This window comes from Pleurodeles waltl, chromosome 3_1, assembly GCF_031143425.1.
Source record: "Pleurodeles waltl isolate 20211129_DDA chromosome 3_1, aPleWal1.hap1.20221129, whole genome shotgun sequence".
NCBI lineage: Eukaryota > Metazoa > Chordata > Amphibia > Caudata > Salamandridae > Pleurodeles > Pleurodeles waltl.
This window is the reverse complement of record NC_090440.1, coordinates 1988179396-1988197102: the sequence shown is the minus strand read 5'-3', so window position 1 is coordinate 1988197102 and position 17707 is coordinate 1988179396. Positions and strand designations below refer to the sequence as shown.

Below are 17707 nucleotides of genomic sequence, written 5' to 3'. Positions count from 1 at the left end.
GTAAAGCGGTGCGCTGGCTTACTCTGCATTAGGGAGGCGATCCAAGGGCTTTGCAGTGTGTGTTCCAACGCAACACCCATATTGTTAGACGCATCCCCAAATTTACAGAGCCATGTAAATCTGGGAATGCACCAACACCTTACCCCTCCCCAGGGGAGGGTCAGTGAGGAGAAATATCTTTATTTCTCTTTGTTGTTTCCCCTTTCTATGTGTGCTGCGTTTTGCAGCACGCATAGGAAAAGGGAAAAGCCTCCCAAGATTGTTTTTGTGTAGGAAGGTGCCTCTTCCTTCACAAAAACAATTTTGCCTACAACGCAGACAACCTTGCACCATGGTGCAAGGTTGCCGGCGCTGGCTCTAGGCAGTCAAAATGGCTCCAGCGCAGTGGAAAAGGACAGTATTGCATACATATAACACATTATTGCCCGTTTTCTTTGACACAGGGCACAGCAATGTGACTTGCTGTGCTGCCCTGCGCCAAAATTTCGTAAATCTGCCCCAGTGTTTGTAAGTGTCAGAGAGTTGTTGCAGAAAAGCCCTGATCTGGAAAGGAAGGGCAGAGTTGTATTTATGAAACAACTGTCTTTTGTTGATGGCTGTTCCTTTCTTCATTTGAGGAAGGGCTGGATGACGGATACATTCACTGAAATGTTCGGTTCCTATTCTGAAGAATACTAGGATCAAAATTGTCCCGACAAGGATTCACTCCCCGGTGAACGGAATCTTCTGTACAAGAAAAATAAACCGTGTTTTGGATACTTCTATAATACAGAGATGCCTAAAAGTCATGGGGCCTGGAAAAGCTGCATATGTTCAAAGCGGCTGGTAGGACAAGGTGTTGCTGATGTGAAGGCTTTCTTTGATGTCAGGTATTCAGAGCTCATCTGAAAGTGGTAGGTTCCGTTGTAACCCGTGGTTCCTGCGGAATGCCATCGCCTTGTAAGGGTCTTACACGTGAACTGGGGGAGAGTTACTTTGTTTGGGGAGACTGATTGAAGACATTGCCATACATTTGATCTGTGGTGCAACTTTTCAAAATGTAAAGGTAGGTTGCTTGCTACACCTTTTGTTTCCATACTTGCAAACCTACCAGGTCGTTTCTCATTCACTAGCAATCAGTATCACGCTTTCGGCACATTGAAAGGTCATAATCTGAACCAAATATTCTGATTGAAAACTGTCTTCCTGCAAAATCCTGTGGAACCTGCCGTTTTGTTTCAAGTTTTCCCCATTTTCCCTTGTGTAAGGCATTGCAGTAGTCCAAATGAGTGCTAATTAATGCTCTGCCTCTTAACATGTAAATCGATTTGCGTCAGGAAGTTGAACATCTCACCAAGATATCTGAGGATGAAACTACCAGAGAAATCCATGTCTTGGCTTGAGCTTCAAAATGAAGGCTGTGAACAAGAATAATTCCCAGTGTTTTCACCACCTACACTTTCAGCACAGTATGATGTGAACTCAGAGGGCAAGTGTGTGCTGCTTTACTTGAACAGAGTAAGCGCTCTGGTGATTCTGTCCGATCTCCAGTAAAATTCACCCACTTCGTGCAGTCTGATAATGCGTAGCCATCTTGAAATGGTAATAATTGTCATTTAGTGCAGTGCCGAAAGCTCTGGAAGTAACGGTAGACTGTCTTTTTTGTGAGTTTACCAACTGTTTCTCTTACTTTTTAAACAAGTTAAAATGTGTTTGTTGCGGTAAACGAGAGCAGGAAAGGAAAGTATGGCTGCCGTTTCTTTACCTGTTTGAACTTTAACTTTCATACTGTAGTCCTCTGTCTGTTTCAGGAGCAGCCAACAGGTAACCTGTGTGTGTGTGTGTGTCTGTGTGTGAGACAGGGCCGGGAAAAGGCAGGCTGAATTTGATTGGTGGCTGATTTCTGATATGCAAATTTTTAAAGCATTGTGTCACCCGAGTTCTAGGGAGAACTCTTTCTTGCACAGAAATGCACGCGCATCTGCTGAATGCTATTTTGTGGTCTTATCTATATATTTATATGTTTTTTGACTTGATGCCCAACAGGTGCTTACTGTAGGTAAGAAGGGTTTCCACTTTTTCTGCCTGTGTGAGCTGGAAGTGGTTCAGGCAAGACTATACTTTCAGGGATCATTTCTATAGTTTTTAACTGAGGAAATGTGTTCGAAAGTGTCTGGTCTTCGCTAACCACGAGGAAGAGTTGTGAGCGCGAAGCCAGTGGACAGTGTTGCATTTGTGCAGCTGCTGTCTGCTATTGATGAACGTTCCTCTCTTCTTTTACGAAGAACTGGAGGAAGGAAACACAAACTGAGTGGTTAGCTTCTTGTTTCAGTTTAAGAGAGTACAGCATTTTAAACTTCTTTTCTTGGATATTTGATGGTTGCCAGATTCTCACTTGACTTGTATTTGCAATCACCTCTTTTGAGCTTTTTGGGGGCTTTCTTTTATAAACTGAGCTTTTCAAACGGTCTTTCTAATCGTAATTTGGTACATTTAAGTAAAGAGGGTCTTTTCAAATGGACCCGGGGAAGGGGAAGATTTACTCACCTTTTACGCAACTCAGCAGGACAACTTGAGGATAAAACGTAGAGAAACAAAGATATTTCTCCTTGTTGCTCCTCAGTTGGGAAGGCGTACGCGTTCCCAGGTTTACTACTCTTAGTAAATCTGGGAATGCATGAAAGAGCATGGGTGGATGCCTAAGATCACCCACTCCCTACCCATGGAACGCCTTCCCGGCAAACAGTAACGCAAGGCAGCGACTTGCGCTGCCATGGGTTACTCTAGATTTATTAAGACATGCAATGCCACGCAAGGTGGCCTTGCGTGGTTTAGTAAACCTCACTGATGCCCTGGTGTTGCCTTACGCTGTGATAACGCAAGCGTTTCATAAATCTGGGCCTCTATGTTTGATCTATTTTTAGAGTTTAGACATCTTCCACACAATTAGTGCCGCTCAGTGGCTTATCGCCCTGTCGAATTGACGTGGGAAAAAGGGGCTTTCTAATGCTAGTTAGTCTTTTTAGACTAAAACCAAGAGTAACACCCTGGTCACAGGTCCTAAAATGTATAAGGCTGTTGAGGATCTTAGACCGATGAGGACAAAGAACGCCGTCTTGGGCATTTGCTAAGGTGTTGCACGGGGACTCGCATAGCACAAAGTAACGTAAGCATAAAGGATTGCATCTGATTACTTACCATAAAAGCCTGTAGGCGCAGCAGAAAATCATTCAGCTTCCCAGGAACGCTCGCACAACCTCTAGTACATCAAGGGCTAGATGTCTTAGGACATTGGAATTTTTTAAGATTCATTGGGGACAGTGAAGTTGCAACAATCAAATAATGGTTGGAATAAGCCATCTGGTCTAATATTCTAGCAAATGTCGTTTTTTTGGCTTTCCTGTTTAATTTAAAGCATTCTTACCTCATTGAACGAAATGTTGAGCTGTCAGCATAGGCGTCGTTCCTCTGCTGTCACATTAGTTAAATGCCCTGTCCCCTCGCTTTTGTCAATAACTCTCAACAGAAGACGTTTAATGATCCCTTTGGGCCCCTAATAATGTTCTCGTATGCTATATTAGAACACTGCAAGATTGATAGCCTCATGAAGAAAATCGGAATGCCAGCAGCTTTTAAACAGTAGAATAATCCCTGTACCTTGAAAATGGTAAAGCTGCAATGTGTGGAACCCCGGAGGCCGCCATTTTGGAGTTCAAACATGCCCCAATGCCGGGGAAACGAGGTGGGTGGGTTGGCGGCAGAGCGTGAATTGGAGAAGGTTCCGCTCTGGCGGCAGGCCAGTTGAGTGCTTCAAAACTTTGCCTAATCTTGGCTTTATAGGAGCCAGGAGCGTAGCCCGACTGCCTTCCCAGCAATGTCCTTTTTTAAAATAATGAAATAAATAGATAAGTAAATATAAAAACAAAAAACAAAGTAAGACTAAATTGTGGTACCCTCTAGCCTGCTGGAAGAGGGGATGTGGACTGTTTTTCGCCTTCAACTTGAGCCTGTCGTGCTGAAGCAATACTTTAGTTAGCGGCATAGACCACAGCAGCAGTTTTTAAAGTCTGTATCACTTACCATCTGAGAGCTAAGCCAGATGGCAGCAAAAATGCTGTTGTGACATCTTCCTGTGCCACTGGAACAGAGTGGCATAGCGTTATAAAAAGTTTCTGAAGAAAGAAACTGGAACTAGTGGGGCATATTTAAGAGAGGCTTGCACTGCAGTTGCGTGACTTCTAGTGACGCAACAGCGGTCAGACCTTTTAACCATATCTAGGAGATCACGCAAAGCCACTTGGCGTGGCTTTGAATAGTCCCGTAGATAGTGATTAAGGCAAGGCATTGTAAAGCGGTGCGCTGGCTTACTCTGCATTAGGGAGGCGATCCAAGGGCTTTGCAGTGTGTGTTCCAACGCAACACCCATATTGTTAGACGCATCCCCAAATTTACAGAGCCATGTAAATCTGGGAATGCACCAACACCTTACCCCTCCCCAGGGGAGGGTCAGTGAGGAGAAATATCTTTATTTCTCTTTGTTGTTTCCCCTTTCTATGTGTGCTGCGTTTTGCAGCACGCATAGGAAAAGGGAAAAGCCTCCCAAGATTGTTTTTGTGTAGGAAGGTGCCTCTTCCTTCACAAAAACAATTTTGCCTACAACGCAGACAACCTTGCACCATGGTGCAAGGTTGCCGGCGCTGGCTCTAGGCAGTCAAAATGGCTCCAGCGCAGTGGAAAAGGACAGTATTGCATACATATAACACATTATTGCCCGTTTTCTTTGACACAGGGCACAGCAATGTGACTTGCTGTGCTGCCCTGCGCCAAAATTTCGTAAATCTGCCCCAGTGTTTGTAAGTGTCAGAGAGTTGTTGCAGAAAAGCCCTGATCTGGAAAGGAAGGGCAGAGTTGTATTTATGAAACAACTGTCTTTTGTTGATGGCTGTTCCTTTCTTCATTTGAGGAAGGGCTGGATGACGGATACATTCACTGAAATGTTCGGTTCCTATTCTGAAGAATACTAGGATCAAAATTGTCCCGACAAGGATTCACTCCCCGGTGAACGGAATCTTCTGTACAAGAAAAATAAACCGTGTTTTGGATACTTCTATAATACAGAGATGCCTAAAAGTCATGGGGCCTGGAAAAGCTGCATATGTTCAAAGCGGCTGGTAGGACAAGGTGTTGCTGATGTGAAGGCTTTCTTTGATGTCCAGGTATTCAGAGCTCATCTGAAAGTGGTAGGTTCCGTTGTAACCCGTGGTTCCTGCGGAATGCCATCGCCTTGTAAGGGTCTTACACGTGAACTGGGGGAGAGTTACTTTGTTTGGGGAGACTGATTGAAGACATTGCCATACATTTGATCTGTGGTGCAACTTTTCAAAATGTAAAGGTAGGTTGCTTGCTACACCTTTTGTTTCCATACTTGCAAACCTACCAGGTCGTTTCTCATTCACTAGCAATCAGTATCACGCTTTCGGCACATTGAAAGGTCATAATCTGAACCAAATATTCTGATTGAAAACTGTCTTCCTGCAAAATCCTGTGGAACCTGCCGTTTTGTTTCAAGTTTTCCCCATTTTCCCTTGTGTAAGGCATTGCAGTAGTCCAAATGAGTGCTAATTAATGCTCTGCCTCTTAACATGTAAATCGATTTGCGTCAGGAAGTTGAACATCTCACCAAGATATCTGAGGATGAAACTACCAGAGAAATCCATGTCTTGGCTTGAGCTTCAAAATGAAGGCTGTGAACAAGAATAATTCCCAGTGTTTTCACCACCTACACTTTCAGCACAGTATGATGTGAACTCAGGGGGCAAGTGTGTGCTGCTTTACTTGAACAGAGTAAGCGCTCTGGTGATTCTGTCCGATCTCCAGTAAAATTCACCCACTTCGTGCAGTCTGACAATGCGTAGCCATCTTGAAATGGTAATAATTGTCATTTAGTGCAGTGCCGAAAGCTCTGGAAGTAACGGTAGACTGTCTTTTTTGTGAGTTTACCAACTGTTTCTCTTACTTTTTAAACAAGTTAAAATGTGTTTGTTGCGGTAAACGAGAGCAGGAAAGGAAAGTATGGCTGCCGTTTCTTTACCTGTTTGAACTTTAACTTTCATACTGTAGTCCTCTGTCTGTTTCAGGAGCAGCCAACAGGTAACCTGTGTGTGTGTGTGTGTCTGTGTGTGAGACCGGGCCGGGAAAAGGCAGGCTGAATTTGATTGGTGGCTGATTTCTGATATGCAAATTTTTAAAGCATTGTGTCACCCGAGTTCTAGGGAGAACTCTTTCTTGCACAGAAATGCACGCGCATCTGCTGAATGCTATTTTGTGGTCTTATCTATATATTTATATGTTTTTTGACTTGATGCCCAACAGGTGCTTACTGTAGGTAAGAAGGGTTTCCACTTTTTCTGTCTGTGTGAGCTGGAAGTGGTTCAGGCAAGACTATACTTTCAGGGATCATTTCTATAGTTTTTAACTGAGGAAATGTGTTCGAAAGTGTCTGGTCTTCGCTAACCACGAGGAAGAGTTGTAGTGTTTTCTTCTGAGCGTGAAGCCAGTGGACAGTGTTGCATTTGTGCAGCTGCTGTCTGCTATTGATGAACGTTCCTCTCTTCTTTTACGAAGAACTGGAGGAAGGAAACACAAACTGAGTGGTTAGCTTCTTGTTTCAGTTTAAGAGAGTACAGCATTTTAAACTTCTTTTCTTGGATATTTGGGGCCGTATTTATACTCCATTTGCGCCGAATTTGCGTCGTTTTTTCGACGCAAATTCGACGCTAAACTAACGCCAACTAACGCCATATTTATACTATGGCGTTAGAGGCGTCTAGCGCCAAAGTGCGTCATTTTTTAGCGTGAACCCCTTCCTTGCGTTAATGATATGCAAGGGAGGCGTTCCCGTCTAAAAAATGACTCCCAGGCCTTTACGTGGTATTTATACTCCCGGGCAAAAGAGACGCCCGGGAGTGGGCGTGGCTAAAAACGGCGCATTTGCGCCGCTTTTTAACGCCTGGGTCAGGCATGGCGTTAAGGGACAAGTGGGCTCAAAATGAGCCCAGAGTGCCCTCCCCTGCCCCCAGGGACCCCCCCTGCCACCCTTGCCCACCCCAGGAGGACACCCAAGGACGGAGGGACCCATCCCATGGACGTTCAGGTAAGTATTTTTTTTTTAATTTTTTGTGGCATAGGGGGGCCTGATTTGTGCCCCCCTACATGCCACTATGCCCAATGACCATGCCCAGGGGACAGAAGTCCCCTGGGCATGGCCATTGGGCAAGGGGGCATGACTCCTATCTTTACAATGATAGGAGTCATGTTGATGGGGGATGGGCGTCGAAAAAAAATGGCGCAAGTCGGGTTACGACGATTTTTTCGACGTAACCTGACTTGCCCCATTTTAAGACGCCCATACGCCATTTTCCCCCTACGCCGGCGCTGTCTGGTCTACGTGGTTTTTTCCCACGCAAACCAGGCAGCGCCGGTCTGATTGCGCCGTCTAACGCCATTCCATAAATACGGCGCCCGCATGGCGCTTCAGAATGGCGTTAGACGGCGCAAAATTTTTTGACGCTAAACTGCGTTAGCGCAGTTTAGCGTCAAAAAGTATAAATATGGGCCTTGATGGTTGCCAGATTCTCACTTGACTTGTATTTGCAATCACCTCTTTTGGGCTTTTTTGGGGCTTTCTTTTATAAACTGAGCTTTTCAAACGGTCTTTCTAATCGTAATTTGGTACATTTAAGTAAGGAGGGTCTTTTCAAATGGACCCGGGGAAGGGGAAGATTTACTCACCTCTTACGCAACTCAGCAGGACAACTTGAGGATAAAACGTAGAGAAACAAAGATATTTCTCCTTGTTGCTCCTCAGTTGGGAAGGCGTACGCGTTCCCAGGTTTACTACTCTTAGTAAATCTGGGAATGCATGAAAGAGCATGGGTGGATGCCTAAGATCACCCACTCCCTACCCATGGAACGCCTTCCCGGCAAACAGTAACGCAAGGCAGCGACTTGCGCTGCCATGGGTTACTCTAGATTTATTAAGACATGCAATGCCACGCAAGGTGGCCTTGCGTGGTTTAGTAAACCTCACTGATGCCCTGGTGTTGCCTTACGCTGTGATAACGCAAGCGTTTCATAAATCTGGGCCTCTATGTTTGATCTATTTTTAGAGTTTAGACATCTTCCACACAATTAGTGCCGCTCAGTGGCTTATCGCCCTGTCGAATTGACGTGGGGAAAAGGGGCTTTCTAATGCTAGTTAGTCTTTTTAGACTAAAACCAAGAGTAACACCCTGGTCACAGGTCCTAAAATGTATAAGGCTGTTGAGGATCTTAGACCGATGAGGACAAAGAACGCCGTCTTGGGCATTTGCTAAGGTGTTGCACGGGGACTCGCATAGCACAAAGTAACGTAAGCGTAAAGGATTGCATCTGATTACTTACCATAAAAGCCTGTAGGCGCAGCAGAAAATCATTCAGCTTCCCAGGAACGCTCGCACAACCTCTAGTACATCAAGGGCTAGATGTCTTAGGACATTGGAATTTTTTAAGATTCATTGGGGACAGTGAAGTTGCAACAATCAAATAATGGTTGGAATAAGCCATCTGGTCTAATATTCTAGCAAATGTCGTTTTTTTGGCTTTCCTGTTTAATTTAAAGCATTCTTACCTCATTGAACGAAATGTTGAGCTGTCAGCATAGGCGTCGTTCCTCTGCTGTCACATTAGTTAAATGCCCTGTCCCCTCGCTTTTGTCAATAACTCTCAACAGAAGACGTTTAATGATCCCTTTGGGCCCCTAATAATGTTCTCGTATGCTATATTAGAACACTGCAAGATTGATAGCCTCATGAAGAAAATCGGAATGCCAGCAGCTTTTAAACAGTAGAATAATCCCTGTACCTTGAAAATGGTAAAGCTGCAATGTGTGGAACCCCGGAGGCCGCCATTTTGGAGTTCAAACATGCCCCAATGCCGGGGAAACGAGGTGGGTGGGTTGGCGGCAGAGCGTGAATTGGAGAAGGTTCCGCTCTGGCGGCAGGCCAGTTGAGTGCTTCAAAACTTTGCCTAATCTTGGCTTTATAGGAGCCAGGAGCGTAGCCCGACTGCCTTCCCAGCAATGTCCTTTTTTAAAATAATGAAATAAATAGATAAGTAAATATAAAAACAAAAAACAAAGTAAGACTAAATTGTGGTACCCTCTAGCCTGCTGGAAGAGGGGATGTGGACTGTTTTTCGCCTTCAACTTGAGCCTGTCGTGCTGAAGCAATACTTTAGTTAGCGGCATAGACCACAGCAGCAGTTTTTAAAGTCTGTATCACTTACCATCTGAGAGCTAAGCCAGATGGCAGCAAAAATGCTGTTGTGACATCTTCCTGTGCCACTGGAACAGAGTGGCATAGCGTTATAAAAAAGTTCTGAAGAAAGAAACTGGAACTAGTGGGGCATATTTAAGAGAGGCTTGCACTGCAGTTGCGTGACTTCTAGTGACGCAACAGCGGTCAGACCTTTTAACCATATCTAGGAGATCACGCAAAGCCACTTGGCGTGGCTTTGAATAGTCCCGTAGATAGTGATTAAGGCAAGGCATTGTAAAGCGGTGCGCTGGCTTACTCTGCATTAGGGAGGCGATCCAAGGGCTTTGCAGTGTGTGTTCCAACGCAACACCCATATTGTTAGACGCATCCCCAAATTTACAGAGCCATGTAAATCTGGGAATGCACCAACACCTTACCCCTCCCCAGGGGAGGGTCAGTGAGGAGAAATATCTTTATTTCTCTTTGTTGTTTCCCCTTTCTATGTGTGCTGCGTTTTGCAGCACGCATAGGAAAAGGGAAAAGCCTCCCAAGATTGTTTTTGTGTAGGAAGGTGCCTCTTCCTTCACAAAAACAATTTTGCCTACAACGCAGACAACCTTGCACCATGGTGCAAGGTTGCCGGCGCTGGCTCTAGGCAGTCAAAATGGCTCCAGCGCAGTGGAAAAGGACAGTATTGCATACATATAACACATTATTGCCCGTTTTCTTTGACACAGGGCACAGCAATGTGACTTGCTGTGCTGCCCTGCGCCAAAATTTCGTAAATCTGCCCCAGTGTTTGTAAGTGTCAGAGAGTTGTTGCAGAAAAGCCCTGATCTGGAAAGGAAGGGCAGAGTTGTATTTATGAAACAACTGTCTTTTGTTGATGGCTGTTCCTTTCTTCATTTGAGGAAGGGCTGGATGACGGATACATTCACTGAAATGTTCGGTTCCTATTCTGAAGAATACTAGGATCAAAATTGTCCCGACAAGGATTCACTCCCCGGTGAACGGAATCTTCTGTACAAGAAAAATAAACCGTGTTTTGGATACTTCTATAATACAGAGATGCCTAAAAGTCATGGGGCCTGGAAAAGCTGCATATGTTCAAAGCGGCTGGTAGGACAAGGTGTTGCTGATGTGAAGGCTTTCTTTGATGTCCAGGTATTCAGAGCTCATCTGAAAGTGGTAGGTTCCGTTGTAACCCGTGGTTCCTGCGGAATGCCATCGCCTTGTAAGGGTCTTACACGTGAACTGGGGGAGAGTTACTTTGTTTGGGGAGACTGATTGAAGACATTGCCATACATTTGATCTGTGGTGCAACTTTTCAAAATGTAAAGGTAGGTTGCTTGCTACACCTTTTGTTTCCATACTTGCAAACCTACCAGGTCGTTTCTCATTCACTAGCAATCAGTATCACGCTTTCGGCACATTGAAAGGTCATAATCTGAACCAAATATTCTGATTGAAAACTGTCTTCCTGCAAAATCCTGTGGAACCTGCCGTTTTGTTTCAAGTTTTCCCCATTTTCCCTTGTGTAAGGCATTGCAGTAGTCCAAATGAGTGCTAATTAATGCTCTGCCTCTTAACATGTAAATCGATTTGCGTCAGGAAGTTGAACATCTCACCAAGATATCTGAGGATGAAACTACCAGAGAAATCCATGTCTTGGCTTGAGCTTCAAAATGAAGGCTGTGAACAAGAATAATTCCCAGTGTTTTCACCACCTACACTTTCAGCACAGTATGATGTGAACTCAGAGGGCAAGTGTGTGCTGCTTTACTTGAACAGAGTAAGCGCTCTGGTGATTCTGTCCGATCTCCAGTAAAATGCACCCACTTCGTGCAGTCTGATAATGCGTAGCCATCTTGAAATGGTAATAATTGTCATTTAGTGCAGTGCCGAAAGCTCTGGAAGTAACGGTAGACTGTCTTTTTTGTGAGTTTACCAACTGTTTCTCTTACTTTTTAAACAAGTTAAAATGTGTTTGTTGCGGTAAACGAGAGCAGGAAAGGAAAGTATGGCTGCCGTTTCTTTACCTGTTTGAACTTTAACTTTCATACTGTAGTCCTCTGTCTGTTTCAGGAGCAGCCAACAGGTAACCTGTGTGTGTGTGTGTGTCTGTGTGTGAGACAGGGCCGGGAAAAGGCAGGCTGAATTTGATTGGTGGCTGATTTCTGATATGCAAATTTTTAAAGCATTGTGTCACCCGAGTTCTAGGGAGAACTCTTTCTTACACAGAAATGCACGCGCATCTGCTGAATGCTATTTTGTGGTCTTATCTATATATTTATATGTTTTTTGACTTGATGCCCAACAGGTGCTTACTGTAGGTAAGAAGGGTTTCCACTTTTTCTGTCTGTGTGAGCTGGAAGTGGTTCAGGCAAGACTATACTTTCAGGGATCATTTCTATAGTTTTTAACTGAGGAAATGTGTTCGAAAGTGTCTGGTCTTCGCTAACCACGAGAGCGCGAAGCCAGTGGACAGTGTTGCATTTGTGCAGCTGCTGTCTGCTATTGATGAACGTTCCTCTCTTCTTTTACGAAGAACTGGAGGAAGGAAACACAAACTGAGTGGTTAGCTTCTTGTTTCAGTTTAAGAGAGTACAGCATTTTAAACTTCTTTTCTTGGATATTTGGGGCCGTATTTATACTCAGTTTGCGCCGAATTTGCGTCGTTTTTTTCGACGCTAAACTAACGCCAACTAACGCCATATTTATACTATGGCGTTAGAGGCGTCTAGCGCCAAAGTTCCCGGAATGTGCGTCATTTTTTAGCGTGAACCCCTTCCTTGCGTTAATGATATGCAAGGGAGGCGTTCCCGTCTAAAAAATGACTCCCAGGCCTTTACGTGGTATTTATACTCCCGGGCAAAAGAGACGCCCGGGAGTGGGCGTGGCTAAAAACGGCGCATTTGCGCCGCTTTTTAACGCCTGGGTCAGGCATGGCGTTAAGGGACAAGTGGGCTCAAAATGAGCCCAGAGTGCCCTCCCCTGCCCCCAGGGACCCCCCCTGCCACCCTTGCCCACCCCAGGAGGACACCCAAGGACGGAGGGACCCATCCCATGGACATTAAGGTAAGTTCAGGTAAGTATTTTTTTTTTAATTTTTTGTGGCATAGGGGGGCCTGATTTGTGCCCCCCTACATGCCACTATGCCCAATGACCATGCCCAGGGGACAGAAGTCCCCTGGGCATGGCCATTGGGCAAGGGGGCATGACTCCTATCTTTACAATGATAGGAGTCATGTTGATGGGGGATGGGCGTCGAAAAAAAATGGCGCAAGTCGGGTTACGACGATTTTTTCGACGTAACCTGACTTGCCCCATTTTAAGACGCCCATACGCCATTTTCCCCCTACGCCGGCGCTGTCTGGTCTACGTGGTTTTTTCCCACGCAAACCAGGCAGCGCCGGTCTGATTGCGCCGTCTAACGCCATTCCATAAATACGGCGCCCGCATGGCGCTTCAGAATGGCGTTAGACGGCGCAAAATTTTTTGACGCTAAACTGCGTTAGCGCAGTTTAGCGTCAAAAAGTATAAATATGGGCCTTGATGGTTGCCAGATTCTCACTTGACTTGTATTTGCAATCACCTCTTTTGGGCTTTTTTGGGGCTTTCTTTTATAAACTGAGCTTTTCAAACGGTCTTTCTAATCGTAATTTGGTACATTTAAGTAAGGAGGGTCTTTTCAAATGGACCCGGGGAAGGGGAAGATTTACTCACCTCTTACGCAACTCAGCAGGACAACTTGAGGATAAAACGTAGAGAAACAAAGATATTTCTCCTTGTTGCTCCTCAGTTGGGAAGGCGTACGCGTTCCCAGGTTTACTACTCTTAGTAAATCTGGGAATGCATGAAAGAGCATGGGTGGATGCCTAAGATCACCCACTCCCTACCCATGGAACGCCTTCCCGGCAAACAGTAACGCAAGGCAGCGACTTGCGCTGCCATGGGTTACTCTAGATTTATTAAGACATGCAATGCCACACAAGGTGGCCTTGCGTGGTTTAGTAAACCTCACTGATGCCCTGGTGTTGCCTTACGCTGTGATAACGCAAGCGTTTCATAAATCTGGGCCTCTATGTTTGATCTATTTTTAGAGTTTAGACATCTTCCACACAATTAGTGCCGCTCAGTGGCTTATCGCCCTGTCGAATTGACGTGGGGAAAAGGGGCTTTCTAATGCTAGTTAGTCTTTTTAGACTAAAACCAAGAGTAACACCCTGGTCACAGGTCCTAAAATGTATAAGGCTGTTGAGGATCTTAGACCGATGAGGACAAAGAACGCCGTCTTGGGCATTTGCTAAGGTGTTGCACGGGGACTCGCATAGCACAAAGTAACGTAAGCGTAAAGGATTGCATCTGATTACTTACCATAAAAGCCTGTAGGCGCAGCAGAAAATCATTCAGCTTCCCAGGAACGCTCGCACAACCTCTAGTACATCAAGGGCTAGATGTCTTAGGACATTGGAATTTTTTAAGATTCATTGGGGACAGTGAAGTTGCAACAATCAAATAATGGTTGGAATAAGCCATCTGGTCTAATATTCTAGCAAATGTCGTTTTTTTGGCTTTCCTGTTTAATTTAAAGCATTCTTACCTCATTGAACGAAATGTTGAGCTGTCAGCATAGGCGTCGTTCCTCTGCTGTCACATTAGTTAAATGCCCTGTCCCCTCGCTTTTGTCAATAACTCTCAACAGAAGACGTTTAATGATCCCTTTGGGCCCCTAATAATGTTCTCGTATGCTATATTAGAACACTGCAAGATTGATAGCCTCATGAAGAAAATCGGAATGCCAGCAGCTTTTAAACAGTAGAATAATCCCTGTACCTTGAAAATGGTAAAGCTGCAATGTGTGGAACCCCGGAGGCCGCCATTTTGGAGTTCAAACATGCCCCAATGCCGGGGAAACGAGGTGGGTGGGTTGGCGGCAGAGCGTGAATTGGAGAAGGTTCCGCTCTGGCGGCAGGCCAGTTGAGTGCTTCAAAACTTTGCCTAATCTTGGCTTTATAGGAGCCAGGAGCGTAGCCCGACTGCCTTCCCAGCAATGTCCTTTTTTAAAATAATGAAATAAATAGATAAGTAAATATAAAAACAAAAAACAAAGTAAGACTAAATTGTGGTACCCTCTAGCCTGCTGGAAGAGGGGATGTGGACTGTTTTTCGCCTTCAACTTGAGCCTGTCGTGCTGAAGCAATACTTTAGTTAGCGGCATAGACCACAGCAGCAGTTTTTAAAGTCTGTATCACTTACCATCTGAGAGCTAAGCCAGATGGCAGCAAAAATGCTGTTGTGACATCTTCCTGTGCCACTGGAACAGAGTGGCATAGCGTTATAAAAAGTTTCTGAAGAAAGAAACTGGAACTAGTGGGGCATATTTAAGAGAGGCTTGCACTGCAGTTGCGTGACTTCTAGTGACGCAACAGCGGTCAGACCTTTTAACCATATCTAGGAGATCACGCAAAGCCACTTGGCGTGGCTTTGAATAGTCCCGTAGATAGTGATTAAGGCAAGGCATTGTAAAGCGGTGCGCTGGCTTACTCTGCATTAGGGAGGCGATCCAAGGGCTTTGCAGTGTGTGTTCCAACGCAACACCCATATTGTTAGACGCATCCCCAAATTTACAGAGCCATGTAAATCTGGGAATGCACCAACACCTTACCCCTCCCCAGGGGAGGGTCAGTGAGGAGAAATATCTTTATTTCTCTTTGTTGTTTCCCCTTTCTATGTGTGCTGCGTTTTGCAGCACGCATAGGAAAAGGGAAAAGCCTCCCAAGATTGTTTTTGTGTAGGAAGGTGCCTCTTCCTTCACAAAAACAATTTTGCCTACAACGCAGACAACCTTGCACCATGGTGCAAGGTTGCCGGCGCTGGCTCTAGGCAGTCAAAATGGCTCCAGCGCAGTGGAAAAGGACAGTATTGCATACATATAACACATTATTGCCCGTTTTCTTTGACACAGGGCACAGCAATGTGACTTGCTGTGCTGCCCTGCGCCAAAATTTCGTAAATCTGCCCCAGTGTTTGTAAGTGTCAGAGAGTTGTTGCAGAAAAGCCCTGATCTGGAAAGGAAGGGCAGAGTTGTATTTATGAAACAACTGTCTTTTGTTGATGGCTGTTCCTTTCTTCATTTGAGGAAGGGCTGGATGACGGATACATTCACTGAAATGTTCGGTTCCTATTCTGAAGAATACTAGGATCAAAATTGGCCCGACAAGGATTCACTCCCCGGTGAACGGAATCTTCTGTACAAGAAAAATAAACCGTGTTTTGGATACTTCTATAATACAGAGATGCCTAAAAGTCATGGGGCCTGGAAAAGCTGCATATGTTCAAAGCGGCTGGTAGGACAAGGTGTTGCTGATGTGAAGGCTTTCTTTGATGTCCAGGTATTCAGAGCTCATCTGAAAGTGGTAGGTTCCGTTGTAACCCGTGGTTCCTGCGGAATGCCATCGCCTTGTAAGGGTCTTACACGTGAACTGGGGGAGAGTTACTTTGTTTGGGGAGACTGATTGAAGACATTGCCATACATTTGATCTGTGGTGCAACTTTTCAAAATGTAAAGGTAGGTTGCTTGCTACACCTTTTGTTTCCATACTTGCAAACCTACCAGGTCGTTTCTCATTCACTAGCAATCAGTATCACGCTTTCGGCACATTGAAAGGTCATAATCTGAACCAAATATTCTGATTGAAAACTGTCTTCCTGCAAAATCCTGTGGAACCTGCCGTTTTGTTTCAAGTTTTCCCCATTTTCCCTTGTGTAAGGCATTGCAGTAGTCCAAATGAGTGCTAATTAATGCTCTGCCTCTTAACATGTAAATCGATTTGCGTCAGGAAGTTGAACATCTCACCAAGATATCTGAGGATGACACTACCAGAGAAATCCATGTCTTGGCTTGAGCTTCAAAATGAAGGCTGTGAACAAGAATAATTCCCAGTGTTTTCACCACCTACACTTTCAGCACAGTATGATGTGAACTCAGAGGGCAAGTGTGTGCTGCTTTACTTGAACAGAGTAAGCGCTCTGGTGATTCTGTCCGATCTCCAGTAAAATTCACCCACTTCGTGCAGTCTGATAATGCGTAGCCATCTTGAAATGGTAATAATTGTCATTTAGTGCAGTGCCGAAAGCTCTGGAAGTAACGGTAGACTGTCTTTTTTGTGAGTTTACCAACTGTTTCTCTTACTTTTTAAACAAGTTAAAATGTGTTTGTTGCGGTAAACGAGAGCAGGAAAGGAAAGTATGGCTGCCGTTTCTTTACCTGTTTGAACTTTAACTTTCATACTGTAGTCCTCTGTCTGTTTCAGGAGCAGCCAACAGGTAACCTGTGTGTGTGTGTGTGTCTGTGTGTGAGACAGGGCCGGGAAAAGGCAGGCTGAATTTGATTGGTGGCTGATTTCTGATATGCAAATTTTTAAAGCATTGTGTCACCCGAGTTCTAGGGAGAACTCTTTCTTGCACAGAAATGCACGCGCATCTGCTGAATGCTATTTTGTGGTCTTATCTATATATTTATATGTTTTTTGACTTGATGCCCAACAGGTGCTTACTGTAGGTAAGAAGGGTTTCCACTTTTTCTGTCTGTGTGAGCTGGAAGTGGTTCAGGCAAGACTATACTTTCAGGGATCATTTCTATAGTTTTTAACTGAGGAAATGTGTTCGAAAGTGTCTGGTCTTCGCTAACCACGAGGAAGAGTTGTAGTGTTTTCTTCTGAGCGCGAAGCCAGTGGGCAGTGTTGCATTTGTGCAGCTGCTGTCTGCTATTGATGAACGTTCCTCTCTTCTTTTACGAAGAACTGGAGGAAGGAAACCCAAACTGAGTGGTTAGCTTCTTGTTTCAGTTTAAGAGAGTACAGCATTTTAAACTTCTTTTCTTGGATATTTGATGGTTGCCAGATTCTCACTTGGCTTGTATTTGCAATCACCTCTTTTGAGCTTTTTGGGGGCTTTCTTTTATAAACTGAGCTTTTCAAACGGTCTTTCTAATCGTAATTTGGTACATTTAAGTAAAGAGGGTCTTTTCAAATGGACCCGGGGATGGGGAAGATTTACTCACCTTTTACGCAACTCAGCAGGACAACTTGAGGATAAAACGTAGAGAAACAAAGATATTTCTCCTTGTTGCTCCTCAGTTGGGAAGGCGTACGCGTTCCCAGGTTTACTACTCTTAGTAAATCTGGGAATGCATGAAAGAGCATGGGTGGATGCCTAAGATCACCCACTCCCTACCCATGGAACGCCTTCCCGGCAAACAGTAACGCAAGGCAGCGACTTGCGCTGCCATGGGTTACTCTAGATTTATTAAGACATGCAATGCCACGCAAGGTGGCCTTGCGTGGTTTAGTAAACCTCACTGATGCCCTGGTGTTGCCTTACGCTGTGATAACGCAAGCGTTTCATAAATCTGGGCCTCTATGTTTGAT

The 17707-nt window shown here is 44.8% G+C and overlaps 2 non-coding genes and 2 pseudogenes across 2 annotated transcripts; all 4 read left to right on the top strand.

The window, feature by feature from the left end:
- Positions 1 to 2090: 2090 nt before the first annotated feature.
- On the top strand, positions 2091 to 2295 carry LOC138286184 (small nucleolar RNA U3; annotated as a pseudogene).
- A 4121-nt stretch (positions 2296 to 6416) lies between these two features.
- On the top strand, positions 6417 to 6634 carry LOC138285989 (small nucleolar RNA U3). Its single transcript, XR_011201689.1, has one exon. It is a non-coding gene; the product is annotated as a small nucleolar RNA U3 (small nucleolar RNA).
- Positions 6635 to 11660: 5026 nt separating this feature from the next.
- Positions 11661 to 11854, top strand: LOC138286191 (small nucleolar RNA U3; annotated as a pseudogene).
- A 5037-nt stretch (positions 11855 to 16891) lies between these two features.
- On the top strand, positions 16892 to 17109 carry LOC138286169 (small nucleolar RNA U3). The gene has a single exon (XR_011201860.1). It is a non-coding gene; the product is annotated as a small nucleolar RNA U3 (small nucleolar RNA).
- Positions 17110 to 17707: the final 598 nt, after the last annotated feature.